The sequence below is a fragment of the Pteropus vampyrus genome, unplaced genomic scaffold (assembly GCF_000151845.1).
Source record: "Pteropus vampyrus isolate Shadow unplaced genomic scaffold, Pvam_2.0 Scaffold849, whole genome shotgun sequence".
In the NCBI taxonomy this organism is placed as follows: domain Eukaryota; kingdom Metazoa; phylum Chordata; class Mammalia; order Chiroptera; family Pteropodidae; genus Pteropus; species Pteropus vampyrus.
The window spans coordinates 28955-43957 of record NW_011889630.1 but is presented as its reverse complement, the minus strand read 5'-3'; the positions used below and the strand labels follow the sequence as shown (position 1 = coordinate 43957).

The 15003-nt window shown below is 34.9% G+C and overlaps 1 pseudogene; it reads left to right on the top strand.

The window, feature by feature from the left end:
- The first annotated feature begins 616 nt into the window (after positions 1–616).
- Positions 617–1078, top strand: LOC105309776 (annotated as a pseudogene).
- Positions 1079–15003: the final 13925 nt, after the last annotated feature.

Here is a 15003-nt window from a genome sequence, read left to right as displayed (position 1 = left end):
TTGTTGGCTGTTTAATGTTTTTCTAAATAAAGAAAAATTAAAATTATTAGCTTGAATTTTACCATTCCTCTTTATATTATGTAATTCCTGTTTTACATGCAAAGATAAGGATATTTATCTCATGTGCAAATTACTGAAAAATGTACAATTTTGTAATTTATATATATTCATATGTATTTCCTTTCTTTTTTAACCAGGACAATGGAAACTCTTTATAAACTAACTCAGCTTTTTATTTAACTTCTTGCTATGTATACACATTCTATCGAAAGCTCAGCTTAGTGATGAGTAAGGAAGAACTAAAGGAAAAGGAACTATGCATTGCTCTCTCTTCTCTTTTCCACATATGTCTTCCTTTTCTGCATAAGTATTTAACAAATACTGGGAAGTAACACAAGTAAAAAAAGCTAGGATTGGATTCTGTGGCCATTTGGTTTCTTAAAACACAATTCCTTTATGTATGCATTAGAAGTAAGTTGTGGTTCAAGTTGAAAGTGTGGCCTCTTGGAGTTGTTAACATGTTCATTCAGTCCTAGATAGAACGATGAGCACAGAATTCTGGTGGACCCACGATAGTGGGAACTCAGTAAGAATCCAAATGAACTTTTTTAGAAAAATGGTGCCAAGAGTGAAGAAGGAAGCCCTTGCCCCTCCCACAGCCGAAGCCAGAAGAAAGCCTTCGAAGGCAAAGAAAGCAGTGCTGAAAGGCGTCCACAGCCACACACAAAAAAGATACATACATCACCCACCTTATGGCACAAGACACTGTGTCTCCGAAGGCAAACCAAATATCCTCAGAAGAATGCCTCCAGGAGAAACAAACTCAACCAGTCTGCCATAATCAAGTTCCCCCTGACTACCGAGCCAGCCATGAAGAAGATGGAAGACAAGAGTACACTTGTGTTCCTTGTAGACGTCAAGGCCAATGAGCATCAGAGGAAAAGGGCTGTGAAGAAGCTCTATGATGTTGACCGGCCAGAGCCAATACTCTGATCATGCCTGATAGACGAAGTCATGTATTCGACTGGCTCCTGACTGTGATGTTTTTGATGTTGCCAACAAAATTTGGATCGTCTAAACTGAGTCTAGCTGGCTAATTCTAATTATAAAAATTTTTCTCTGTCAAAAGAAATACCCCAAAGAGTAAAAAATAAAAATGTTATGGAAGCCACATAACAAACAAGGTGAAAACTATATGTAAATGGAGTAGCAGGAATAGCGGCAGACACACATATTACACGTTATCTCCTCTGCTCACATGCATAGTCTGTTTTCTCATCGGTTTCACTTACAAATCACAATTTCAAATATAAAATTATTTGGAATTTCAAGATAGCAATGGCAGAAATTTAAACTAAGCATGTGACCATTCTGAGCAGGGGCCTGGCTATCTGCACATGTTGTCTCATACCCTTGAAGCCAGCCCTGGGTGATGTTTTATTAGTTATGGTAAAAAAATAAATAAATAAATAAAAAATAATAATATAAAATCAATAAAATAAAACGAATAAAATAAAAATGAAATAAAACATGAAATTTACACTCAACAAATTTTAAAATATGCAGTACAATATTGTTTATTATATTCACACAGTTGTATAGCAGATCTCTAGAACTTTTTATCTTGCATGACTGAAACTCTATACCCAATGAACAGCAACTCTCCATGGCTCCCTTCCTCCAGACTGTGGCAACTACCATTCTACTTTCTTTTTCTATGGCTTTGTCTTTCTGTGAATGGCTTATTTCACTCAGTAAGGCCTTACAGTTTCATCCACATTGAAGCATAGGATGAGATTTCTTTTTTAAGGCTGAATAATATTCTATTGTGTGTATATTCTTCATTTTGCTTATCAATGGACATTTATATTCTTTCCACCTCTTGGCTATTGTTAATAATGCTGCAATATGCATCTTCCTGATGATTAGTAATGCTGAGCATCTTTTCTTGAGCTTATTGGCTGTTTGTGTATCTTCTGTGGGGAAATTTCTACTCAAGTGTTTTGACTATTTTTTAACTCGAGTTATTTGTGTTTGTGTGTGTTTTTTGTTCTTTTGAGTTGCAGGAGTTCCTTATATATTTACTAGATATTAACCCCTTACTAGATATATGGTTTGCAAATATTAACCCCTTACAAGATATATGGTTTGCAAATATTTTTTCTTATTCTGTCAGTTGCCTTTTTATTCTGTTGATTGTTTTCTTTGCTGCACAGAGACATTTTTAGTTTAATGTACTCCCTCTTATCTTTTTACTTATGGTCAGAAAAGGTACTTGGTATGATTTCAGTCTTCTTAAATTCCTTAAGACTTGTTTTGTGACCTAACATGTGATCTGTTCTGGAGAATGTTCCTTGTGCACTTAAGAAGAATATGTGTTCTATTGCTTTTGGTTGGAATTTTCAGTGTATGTCTTTTAGGTCTATTTAGTCTATAGTGACATTCAAGAGTTCTGTTTCTTTATTGATACTCTGTTGTCTGGATACACTATTGAAAGTGGGGTATTGAAATCTCTCCTACTATCATTGTATTGCTGTCTGTTTCTCCATCAATTCCATCAATGTATGCCGCATATATTTAGATGAGCTGATGCTGAGTGTGTGTATATTTATAATTGTTATCTTCTTTGTGAATTGACCTTTTTACCATTTTATTCTTTGTGACAGTTTTTGACTAAAGTCTATTTTGTAGACTAAACATATGCCACCACCATTACTCTTCCTGCCTTTTCTCTTTTAGAATTTTTTTTTTTTCCAATCTTTTTACTGTCAGCCTATGTGGGTTCTTAAATTAGGTGACATTTTTATCTCTATCTTTAGGCTTTCATCTTATTTATCAAGGTATTTAGAGTATGAAGAGGGTAATGTGTTCTTTACTGTTTATCATTGTGGAGAATTAAACAAAATGTTCTACTTAAGCTGAGCCTCTTTTCTCTCCCACCTCTGAAATTGAATGTCACTTATTACACACCTCATTCTCTTGGAACTAGCATGTAAGGTTAAGATGGTGAGCTTTTTAAAAAGAAGTCAATATTCTTGTCAAACTCAAATATTCCATTTTGCCGTATCATATCTAAAGGTATCATATTATCTTTTTGGCTGTTAGCGCCCCTGGGAAAATTCCTAAAGTAGGCATTGAGCCTGATTCAAGTTAATTAGACACTGAAATATGGATTTTAATAGAAGAGTAGACTGGTCTGTCCTAGAGCCAAGTTTATCAAAGCGTGATCTTTGGACCACCTGTATCAGGCCCATCTCATTGAGTTATTGAATGCCCTCTCCCCAATTAAATTGTTAACTTCTTATAGACAAAAACTATGTTTTATAGCTCTTGCTTTCCCCACACCCTAACCATGCCTAGAATGCCTTCTAAACCTATATTGATTAATTTAAACAACATAAGTACATGTATGTTTCCATTTCTCTCTGGGAAATGAGGCAGCATTATACAAACATCAAGCTTTTACATTTTTGTGAACCCACAGATATATTAATAGTTTGCATAACTGTCTTCCTTCTGTACCACTTTAAGATGAGCCTATTAATGTATGGCCGTTAATTATTTTTAAGTGCAAAGAAATAATAAGCAAAGGTATATTTAAAAGAGGTTAAAAGCCATTTGACAATGAATTTATATAGTACCTGAGGAGTCACAAAATCGTCATATGAGATAAATTAATTCTTTTATTGTCACCGAAGCTGATGAAATGGAAATAGACTTTTGATTGAATATCCTTTTCAGATTTAAATGGAAGCGGTTTAGAGGCCAGGATGTTTAATTAATAATAGTACTGGATGGAAAGTCAAGAGAACTGGCTGTAATCATAGTCCAGTGTTAAACACATGACTTTAAAAATGGTATTTTCTCTAAGTTTCGATTTTTCAACAGAAAACTAAGATAATAATATCTACACTATAGGTCTGCAATGAAGATTGAATCAGATAAAATAGGTAGAAGTTGCCAGCAGAAGATTCAGCTTATAGAATATATTTTTAATACATAATTAATTTTTTAGGTATTATATATTGGGCTAGCTGAGTTGTAAAGTAAGTTATGACCTCTCAACAGCAACAGAACTGGACAAAAGAAACAGAGATGGAGGGCAGGTGATAAACCTGGCTACTGAGAAGCAGTAACCGACTTTTACTATGCATTGTGACCAGGTCTTGATGAATTCAGCTTCATTCAGGGAAGTGTTTATGTGTAAAGGAGTCTCATCAAGTAAATGGGGCAGAGTGGCCAGGAATTCCAGGAAATAATCAAGGTCAAGACTCAGGAATATGGTTCCAAGTAATCAGTGCACTGAGAGAACTGAGCCAGTGACTGAGATGATAATGCAAATAGTTCCTTATTCTTTTTTCTTTCTGATCTCAAATTGTATGATCTCTACCAATCTATCTTCATGGTTACTGATTTATTCTTCTCTCAACTCCCATCGATTGCTGAGCACCTCTAGCAAACTTTGTTATTAGGTTATTGGACTTTTGAACTCCAGAATTTTCGTTTGGTTCATTTAATAATTTCTATTTACCATTGATATTCTCTAGTAGGTGAAACATTATCATCATACTTTCCTCTAATTCTTTAAGCATCATTTCCTTTAGTTCTTTGAACATATTTATAATCGCTACTTTAAATTCTCCAGCTGCTAAAAATATTTGGGCTTTCTTAAAGGCAGTTTTCGTTGCCTTTTTTTTTTTTAACCCCAAATCTGTGTTACACCTTCTTATTTATTTGCTTGTCTTATAATTTGTAATCTTTGTCGAAAACTGGATATTTTTATAATGTATTATAGTAACTCTGATACTGTCACTTACCCCTGAGTCTGTCATTGTTGTAGCCTAATTTTTTAAATTTTTTATTCTTTCATGTATTTGTTCTTTTAGTTACTTACCTGAACTAGTTCAATGAAGACTATTTTTCCTGAAATGTGCAACCTTTGATATGGCTCCTCAAAGAGCATAGCCCTGGGGATATACACAGTTTCCCTGTTTCCTCCTACCCCACTGAGTAGGTTCCCAGGTTCTCCTTGACTGTCTCTTTTCATGAACTCCCTGTCAAGCTACTGGCTTGATCTGCCTGTGTTGGTATCATACCCAGCAGTTCGCTACTGCTAATTTCTAGCTCATTATTCTATTGTTTTTGACAACACCATTGTAATTAAATGACTTCGAAGTCTGATCCAATTGCATCTGAACAGAAACATTATTATAACTTCTGTTTGCAGGAGTAGTATTTGTGGCCAGATCTTAAGGTTTCCTCCACTCCCAAGAAGGTTCTTCTTAGCTGTTTCTTTCCTTTATTATTTCTGTTAACCTTCTAGCTGTTTCGCCTTTTCTGAGTGCTATTACAGAGCTACGAGCTCCCCTCCTAATTACTCACCACCAAAATTTCCATTGTGTTCTGCTGTGCCCTTAGGCTTGAACTTCTCCACACTCTGTACCATATAAAGTGAATACTCTTAGAACTGTGGACTTCTTTGTTTTTACAGCCTTCCTCTTCCCCTGGGACAGAACACAGATGCTACTGTTCCAGAGTTGAGGGTAACGACAGACAGCAGTTAGTTTCTCTTACAGAGACACCCATGTTCTATGAGCAGAGTTCTAGACAAAGGTAGCCTCTGGTGTTTTCAGCTTACTTACCCTGTTGTAGCACCTTTGCTATACACATGAGCTGGGGCAAGGATGATTAGGGCCCAGCATTCTCAGCTGTCTATGGCCCAGTATAGAACTTCTTTCCTATGACAAGGTGCTGGGTGGAGAAGAGAGTCCCCAATTTCTCTGCTATTTTGAATAAAATAGAGTTCCTACAACATGGAACTGGGAGAAGCAGGGATGAGAAGTACTGGTGGCCAGCGCCTTCTGGGGAGAAACCATAATTCTAGTTTTGGAGCTATGGTGAAACAGAACCCCATATTCTTAGCTTGACATGCCTATAGCAGAACTTCCCTCACTGTGACCTGGGAAAGGGAAGGAAGCAAGTCATGGCTCAAACGTTACTAATTCTTTCTGTTCTTACCAAGTTTAGTAGATTTTCTTAAGTAAATGTTTCTCCATTTGATGTATGACTTAAGGACAACTTCTGGAGATTTAAAATTTTTAATGCTTTTCACCAGCTATTGTTGTTTACTGGGGAAAGTATCCACAGAACACCCGACATTACTAATCTAAAAATTCTTCTGACCTAGTATTATTTTTATATATGTATCACTATTTATAGCATCCTTATATTTAAATACTTTTTCTATCTCTAATTATATTTCAAAAAATATTTATACCAGAGCATACATCATCATTTGTAATCTATTGTGATCACTTCATGTTGGGTGGCCACCTCTTCCAAGAGTTCCAGTTGGGAATTGAGACATAGCCTTCTTATTTCCATTCTTAATTGAGGTTTCAGCCACAGTATTGGCAGGTAGTAAATGTGGGCATAAACAGAGACTATAGAACAAGCCAGACTTTTAATTTCTAGCCCTATTTTCCAATTTCTTCAAGCTCATTTCTACAGTCCAGGAGATGTCTCTGTGTTTTTCCTCTGGTGGGAAAACAACTCACGTGTCATCAACCTGTATCCTCCATCCTATGATTTTGTTTCGTTTTGTTCTGTTTTTAAATGAAAGCTGTGTGTTAAGTCCATAGGCTCTGGATCTTAAGCCCACAATGCCTTTCTCTATCAAAAATCACAAACATTGCAAATCACAAGTGTTTTTACTTACAATAAATTGCCTTTCATCAAGTTTTCAATAATGGGGAAAAAAAGAATGTGGCTGTTTATTCCTGCCTACCCTAAGGATGAAGGCATATGGTAAGCTATCACTATTGCCCAGTCGTTGGGAGTAGGGAAGACAATGAGCACAAGGAAACTTGGACTAAGAAATGTCAATTAATGTTTCAGTATATTCTCCTGTTATTGCTTTAGAATTATTCGGCAAATCACATGGCCTTTTTATTTGGAGGAAGAGGATTGTGTGATAATAGAGAGAGACAGCGTAGCTGCTAGTAAAATCTCTGTTGGTTCCTTTTTCTATAAAAACAATATAATTTAGAAGAGAAAGAAGAATAAAGGTAAGAGCTACTTTACTTACATGTGTTTCCTTTTAAAATAGTGATTTATAAGACCTGTTTTTCCTTAGCTCTCTTCAGAGTTTCCAGTCCTGTATGAAGAATCCAAAGCTCCCTAAATGTCTCTGACATGCTCTGTTCATCTTTTGTGCATTCATAGAATGTTGTGGTTTTACCCAGTTTGCATAGGCTTCAGTTGTACATTGTCATTCTCTGCTTTTTTTATATGATTTTTATACTTGATTGCTGCATGCCACATTTAGTATGTCTGAAAGTCAGCACCATGAGGGCAGAAAGGGCAACATTCTCCTGTAGAAAAAGCTGAGAATTTATTACAAATCATTTTTTCTATTAGGAAACAATAGGGAATACTTTTTAAAAAAATAAAATAAAATAAGAAACCTGCCAAAGTTGTTAATCATTTTTTCCTCAGATCAGAACACCCAGTGGCTCGAAAACCAGGAGGAAAGCTTGAGGATCCTTAAATCTTGCAGTCGAGTAATATTTTGATATCTTCAATGATTAGTTTCTCCTGAAACATCCAATTTTATTTTTTAATTTGATTCAGCTAGTCTTTTCTCTGGTCAGTGAATCAAGGAAGGGATTTAACAATAAAAACTGGGGTTAAGGGGTTGTCTCTTCCTGACTTTTGATTTAAAAAAATCTAGATCCTTAATGAAATAAGAAGTACTCAAGGCATAGACAGAATATTTTGGAGCATACTTTAGTAAGAACAAAACTTCTTGCTTCCCACTCCAAGAAAAAGGAGAGACAGAATAATTCAACATTAGTGAGCCCCACAATGTAGATCTGTGCCATCTACATAGGCTGACTGATTACTAGAGAGGTGGAATGGAGAGGCAGAAAATCCCGATAGACTTATACCCCAATGTCTGGTTAGATCCTACAGAGACAGCAGATTTCGATAATAAAAATGCTTTTTTTTTTGTCTACGCTTTCTACCTATCCAACGAATTTCCCATACCCTAACATATAGTTGTAGGAGCAACAGAATAATCTCAATGGGCCCAGGGTTGTGAATCAAGGGTGTGTAGAAGGGAAGAGAGCTACCAGATGTGACTAGAGCACAGTATTAAATTAAGTGATATGATCTTGGTCATCTGTCTTAACCAATAACTGAAATTCTAACAGGACTATAGATATCTCTGCAGACCATTAGTGTGGGCAAAAGACAAAAGCTCAGGTCCTATGGCTTCCATATTAGCTTCATTGTCCCATAAGACTGCTCAAACTTGATCTACTGCACTCCCCTTCTAGCCAAGAGGAGAAAGTTTACCTTTTCTGTTAAGTTCCTTATGTAGCGTTTTTTTTTTTTGTTTTTTTGTTTTTTTTTTGCATTGCATTGGTCAAAACAGCCACATAGCCATACCTAGCTCAGGAAGAGGCTAGGCAATGCATAACTTAGCTCGTATAATGAATCTAGCCATTAAAAATTAGGATTCTTATTAACAGTTCTTATTAAGGAGTTCTCTTTCTGTGGGACTATCTCCTCTCTTATATTCTTGTCTGAGAACTCTAGCCATCTTCTCCCCAGACTCTCAACTCCACCTTGTCAACTTAACAGGTATCCTGGGCTATGTCTGGGTTCTCTCTTCCTGAATTACAACCTAGATTTTTTATAAAGTTAGTAAGCTGGGGCAATTCTAGGGCTCATCTTATTTGTGTCCTATCTCAAAGGATTATTCTCCTTCATTGCTTGATATCCAGTGTCTCAAAAACTTTTGGTTTGTATATTTTTCCTTTCTTCTTTGTCCATATGTTTCAGACAGGAAGGCTTATCAGGTCCATGTTGTTTTGTCTTGGCTGAGAGTGGAAGTTCCATACCCTGTTCAATTTTTCCTCTACCCATTATTATACTCATAGCTCTCATCTACTTGGTGGGTACTTTTCAAAGTATTTCAGTATTCTTTGCAATTTACCAGGATGTAAGTGAAGTTGGCATATACACATTACTTTCTGCCAGAAATAAAAGTGTTTTTTAATACTCCTTTCTCTAATTATGCCTCTCTGTCCACAGAATATGAGTTTGGGGAAGATAGGGATTAGTTTAAGAATTGGATGTGACTAGATTGAAAGTATGGGCCCAGGAGAGCACTAAGCAATATTCTGAGCAAAACCATATTGCAGAAATGACCAAAGGCTAAGATTCATATTGAGCATAGTAGACTGGAGCACTCATTGGATAGCACTCCTATAGACTTTTGCCTGATTCAAATTAGCAAAATTTTTTATATAATGTTTAGAAATTGATTCATTATGATAGAAAAGGAACTGAATTTAAGGGACCGACAGTCACAAAATCAGATCTTGTCTTAGTTTTGTGTGGCTTCATTTTCTGGCATAAAATATTTTTAAGGGAGGTAATCTTCTATCTCTAAACATCAATTTCCTTTTTTCTTTTTACATATGGGAAGGAATAGACTAGCTGATCTTTCCATACTAAATTTCTATGTTTTAATGAAAGGTTTTATGGTTTGGTTGAACCAGATTAAAGTTTCTACAGGCATCAGAGAGCCACTTTATACTTGAGCTTTCCCCATTCCCAATTCCCACAATTCCTGTTTACATTAAAATTTCCACATAAAACTTCCATTAACCTGTACGGTTTGTACACTGTGGAGAATTAAAAGAATTACATTTTGGTGAGTATTCAGTTTGTTTCCCTTTCCTCTCTCCTACAACTCAATTTTTTTTTTTTTTTTGCTAATAGCCAATAGGAAAAAAAAAATGTGTTACATAATAGAAATCGTGCTCACAATTGATATGCAAAAGATTTCAAGATATAAATTGATTTGAATACAATGACTGAATATTTTTTCTTGACAAATTATTCTTTATAAATTTTAGAGACAAGATATGCTTGAGTTTTCAATCTTAAGGGTGCACAACAGTTTTGTAGGTATGAATTCTATTACTGCTATATTGTTTCTAATACATTTTACGGAAGCTCAACATTATACCACTAAACAGCATCTACTTGCAAGTGAAGAGGGAACAAAAGCTCATAAAACTGCAATAAAATATTTATTTGTCTTCAGCAATAGGATTAATTTTATCACCATAGATTTATGATCCCAGAAATTCGTTGCTGGATATTTAATATATCAAAATAGGAGAACAAGGAGCTTGTATGAAGAAATGTGTTGTGAAATTTGTGATTTACCAGAGAAAACATATTTCCTTTATTTTTTCCCCATAGGACTCAAAAGAGCAGCAAATTGAATTAACTTGGCAAAAGGTTTAATTGCCTGACAAAGAAAAAATCTTGGTACTGTTATTGCATTACTGCTTATGTACAGCATATATTGGACTTCTGGATCATCACCCCTCCAAGATCCCCAGACTGACTAGGGAAGCTAATGATAGCAATAGGAACATAATGCTAGTATCTGGGAGTCTTCCTGTTGATTGCCTCTTCCTGTCATAAAGGAGGAAAAGTTCATTGCAATCACCTTTCCAAAAAGGAAAAGAGGACATTATAACTTGCTGCATTTTCTTTGTTGAATGCCTATCTCTTCAGAAATTCCATAGCTCTTTAGTACTACAGTACCTTAGAGAGTGAGCCTTAGTGACATTCAGTTTAGGTGTTTGGGAACTTTTTTTTTTATTGAGAAATAGCCTGATAGCAAAATGTCATAAAATAACATAGTAAATCTATAACCTTCAAATTCTCTCTATTTTGAATTGTGGCTATAGCAATGAATTAATCTCCTTCTGCTCACATTTTTTTTTTTTTGTATCTTTTGAGCTGCTACAAAAATAAGTACACACTTAGGAAAACACATAGTCTCTTGAGATTATAATCTGGGAGCTAGACATCTTCACATTCAGGAAGGTTAGAAGAATATGATCTGGCAGAGGCATAACAACTTCAGTCCCCATAATTCAGCTAGCACAGATTTTGAGGATAGAATTACTAAATTGGTGATGCGGCTATAGAGTTTACAACCAGAGGCCATCTCATTTCTTATCCCTAAAGCTTATAACAGCTAAGCTTTTTGGATTTCCAGTCAGAAGGACAATCCTGAGAGGAGACTTGAGTCTGAGTCATTGGCATAGAAAGTAATTGAGTAAGTGAAACTACATACTATGGAGAGGAAAACACCAACAGTTTGTTTCCTTTTGGTTTGTTTTGAATTACAAAACAAAACTGGATTCATTTTCACTCTTCTATCCTAGCATCTGCTGGGGTCTTGATAATTTGTATTTTTAAAGTATATCATCAAAAAAACATTTGTTTTTCTTTGCACATCTGGTTTGCTCTCTTGTCCCATTGTGTGGTCATGGTAGTAATAGCATATGTAAAATTGAGGAAGTGTATAGGAGAAGAACTTTTTCAAGCTTTTAGGCCAAGTCATATCCAGTGCTCTTATTTCTACCCCTTCCCTATTTATTGATTATGTAACCAGAGAAAATGCTAAAGAAACAAAATATGAACCTGACTCATTGAAAACTAGCCGTCAGTCTTCTGTCTGTAAATCTTACTGAGAATATTTCATCAAAAAACAATAATGAAATTTCTGCCTTGGAAATTCCACTCAGAAGTTAAAAAAAAGTTATAGTCCATGAAACTGCCATGAGTTTATGACAGAAAAAGAGGTTACCTATTAAATTTAAGGTAACATGATTACATGAGTGCTGGCGATTCTCTCCCTCCCAGACAAAAATTTCATACTGTATTATTGATGATGGTTATAATATTCAAAGAAAATATGAAATTCTGGTTCCTTTGTTTATGAATAACCAACATGAAAATACATAAAATAATCAAAATATGTAGTTAGTAGAAGTCCAAGAGAAGTTAGAAAGAATATAGTACTTGTGGAGAATGAATGTATTTTTTATGTTCCTGGAACTATCAAGAACATATAAATAAATTAATTAATAAACCAGTGTCCTTCAGAGATTTAGCATTTCTCTTTAACACTCATAAAACACTTGTCAAAAGTTGATTATATATTTAGTTACAATGGAAGCTCCGAAGCCTTGCAAAATGCAGCCATTGTGGAGGATATATTCTCTGACCATAATATGAAAAGAATATAATAAGAAAATAAGATGAACAATACTCAATAACTTGTCCCTCTCCTGAGTTTTGCAGGATTGTGTTATGATTGTCCTTTCTATTTTATTTCCTGTTCTTTCAGAGAATTTTTTAATCTAAAGCCATTCTCTGTAGCCATTCCACTGACATCATTCACTGCTTTTCTATACAGTTAACATCCTCTATTCTGTAATTCGTTCTGGCCACTATGCATCCAAATAGCTGTAGTTCTGGCAGCATAAGACAACAAGTTAAATTCCTGAGCCTGTCACACTTGTATTGAATGGCATGTGCACTTGCTACTACTAAAGTGCCACTGAGTTGTGTTCCCTTATTTATTTTTACCTATGGCCCTATTTCCAAAGCCTTTTTTTCATTTTCTAACATTAGAAAAAAGAAACTAACAGCTTTCCTAAATAATTCTTAAAAGTAAATTAAATTACATAATGTTCAGAAAAATGTCAGTGGTAAGAACATTACATATCAAAATTTATGAGAGATTTCCAAAGTTGTACCCAGAAGAAAATAAATGTTTCTATATGCTTTAAATATTAAAGAAAAAAAAAGCAAAAACTTAACCTTTAACATTTTATTTAAGAAGTTACAAAAAGAATATCTAAAATAAAGCAGGAGTTAGCAAACTGTAGCTCAGGGCCCAATTTCAGCTGACCATCTGTCTTGATAAATAAGGTTTTATTGGAAATAGCCATGCTCCTTCATTTATTTCACTATGGCTGCTTTAATACTATAAAGGCAGAGTTGAGTAATTGTAACAGAGACAGACCATTTGGCCTGCAAAGCCAGATAGCTCTTTACTATATGGCCATTTAAAGAAAAAGTTTGCTGACCTTTAATCTAAGGTATGCAGAGAAAATGATTGTTGAAACTAAAACTATAAACTAATAATTTTGAAATACATCAAGAATATAATTGAGAAACATATCTATTGTTTCAACAGAGAAAACTGCGTTGTCATAAATCTTGTTTTGTTAGCATTGTCTCATACTAAAACATTGAGTAAAAAGCATGATGAAAAAATACAGATAAGTTTCTCACAGGTGAAAAATTGTAAGTAAATATTAGTAAACCTATTTCAACAGTATATTTAACTATTAATTACCTGCAACCAAGTTAAGATCTATTTCAGGGATGTATAAATTATTTACCAAAGTAAATATGCTCATATCAAATAGGTCAAAGCAGAAAAACCATACATTAATCTCAATAGATACAGAATAACAGCTTGTCTTTTATAATAGAAGTATATCAATCTAGGAATAAGGTACATTCTTAGTATGAAACCAACAGTGTTGTTCTCACAGGTACAAACATGAGAGATAATCTCATTAAAATTATAAATAGTTTAAAATGCCTTCTATTTTTATGAATATTTAAGGAAAAAAAAAGCTTCTAAAAAGTTCTTGCCAGTGGAATAGGACATGAAAAATTTTTAAAGGAGGAAAATATGAAATTATTATTTTCAGATTACTATTGTATTTCCTGAAAACAGACAAAATCAGGAAATTAACTGTGATCTGATCTTTTGACCCCAGTCAAGTTTCTTCACTTGGCGAAAGAATCTCATTCAGTTTTGCATGTTTCATTTACTTGTCGAGTTTCTTTATCTTCCTTCAGGTTGGAGGTGTTCCTTATTTTCCCCTTGTATTTTATATCTTGACACTTTTAAAAATTATATATCAATTGTTTTATAGAATATCTGTTACTTTGGGTGTATCTGTCATTTCCTTTTATTATGATCAAGTTATGATTCTTTTGCTGGAATATTTCAGTAATAATTCTTGTGTTCTCATTACATCCACTTTCTATCCGATGTACATTTTCCTTCGTCCTGTTACTAGTAATATTTATCTTTGTTCAGTTGATTAAAGTGGTGTCGACAAGGCTGCTCCATACTAACGTTACTTTTCCACTTGCAATTGATAAATATCATATGGGAAGTTACTTTGGAATGATACAAAATACCCTGTCCCTCATTAAACTTTCTATTTCTTCATTTATATTGGTATGGATTCATGCGTCTCTACTTTATTCAGTGGTTATAATTTTTTAATATTTGTTTTTGTCAGAGCCCAGCTGATCAAGAAGAGAAGGTTTCGGTGGTGACAGGCCAAGTTGAAAGAATGCACGAGGAGCCAACATTAGAATGAAATGGCAGGCGCCAACTTTTTTGTGGGTAGCGCACCTCTGTACTAATGGACTGCATGGGCTTTATATATGTCAGAGACAATAGTGGCATTCCGCTACACATGCGTAATACAATAAGCTGAATCATACTCATAAGTGAGGCACAGGCGCCCTACTACATTAATGTAACATTCTAAATCTGGAGTTTTTTCCTTAGCTGTGAGCCTGGATCACAGCTAGTCTTGGGACCCACAGTTTTCATGCTCAAATTATCTCAGATTGTCCAGTGGGAGCCCTTTTCAAAGGGACTCTGTGTCCCTTTCATATGTCCCTATCATCCTTTGAGCACTTCTTTACTTTCTGACACAATGATATATTCTGGGCTCATCTTATACTTTCTCTGCTTTAGCTGTGGAATAGACTTTTATTTAAGGTAACCGTATTCCTTTTAGTGGAAACAAGAATTGGGTGCTAGGTGCTCTCATGACTATTTATTGCTAACCCCAGTTGCTTTCTATCAATAGAAGGAGTTGCAGAGATTCATCGGTGTATTCACATGTATCATCTACTCTATATTTATTTCTCAGTCTACCTATATCTGAAACCCATGAGCATGTCCTGACACCTCAAGCCAATTGACCAGTGCAGAATTCATACTAGTTTTTCCCTTGGTGTTTGTAGCTCCTTTCTCTAATATTGACTGACATAACTGACCCCCTTTTCCTTAAT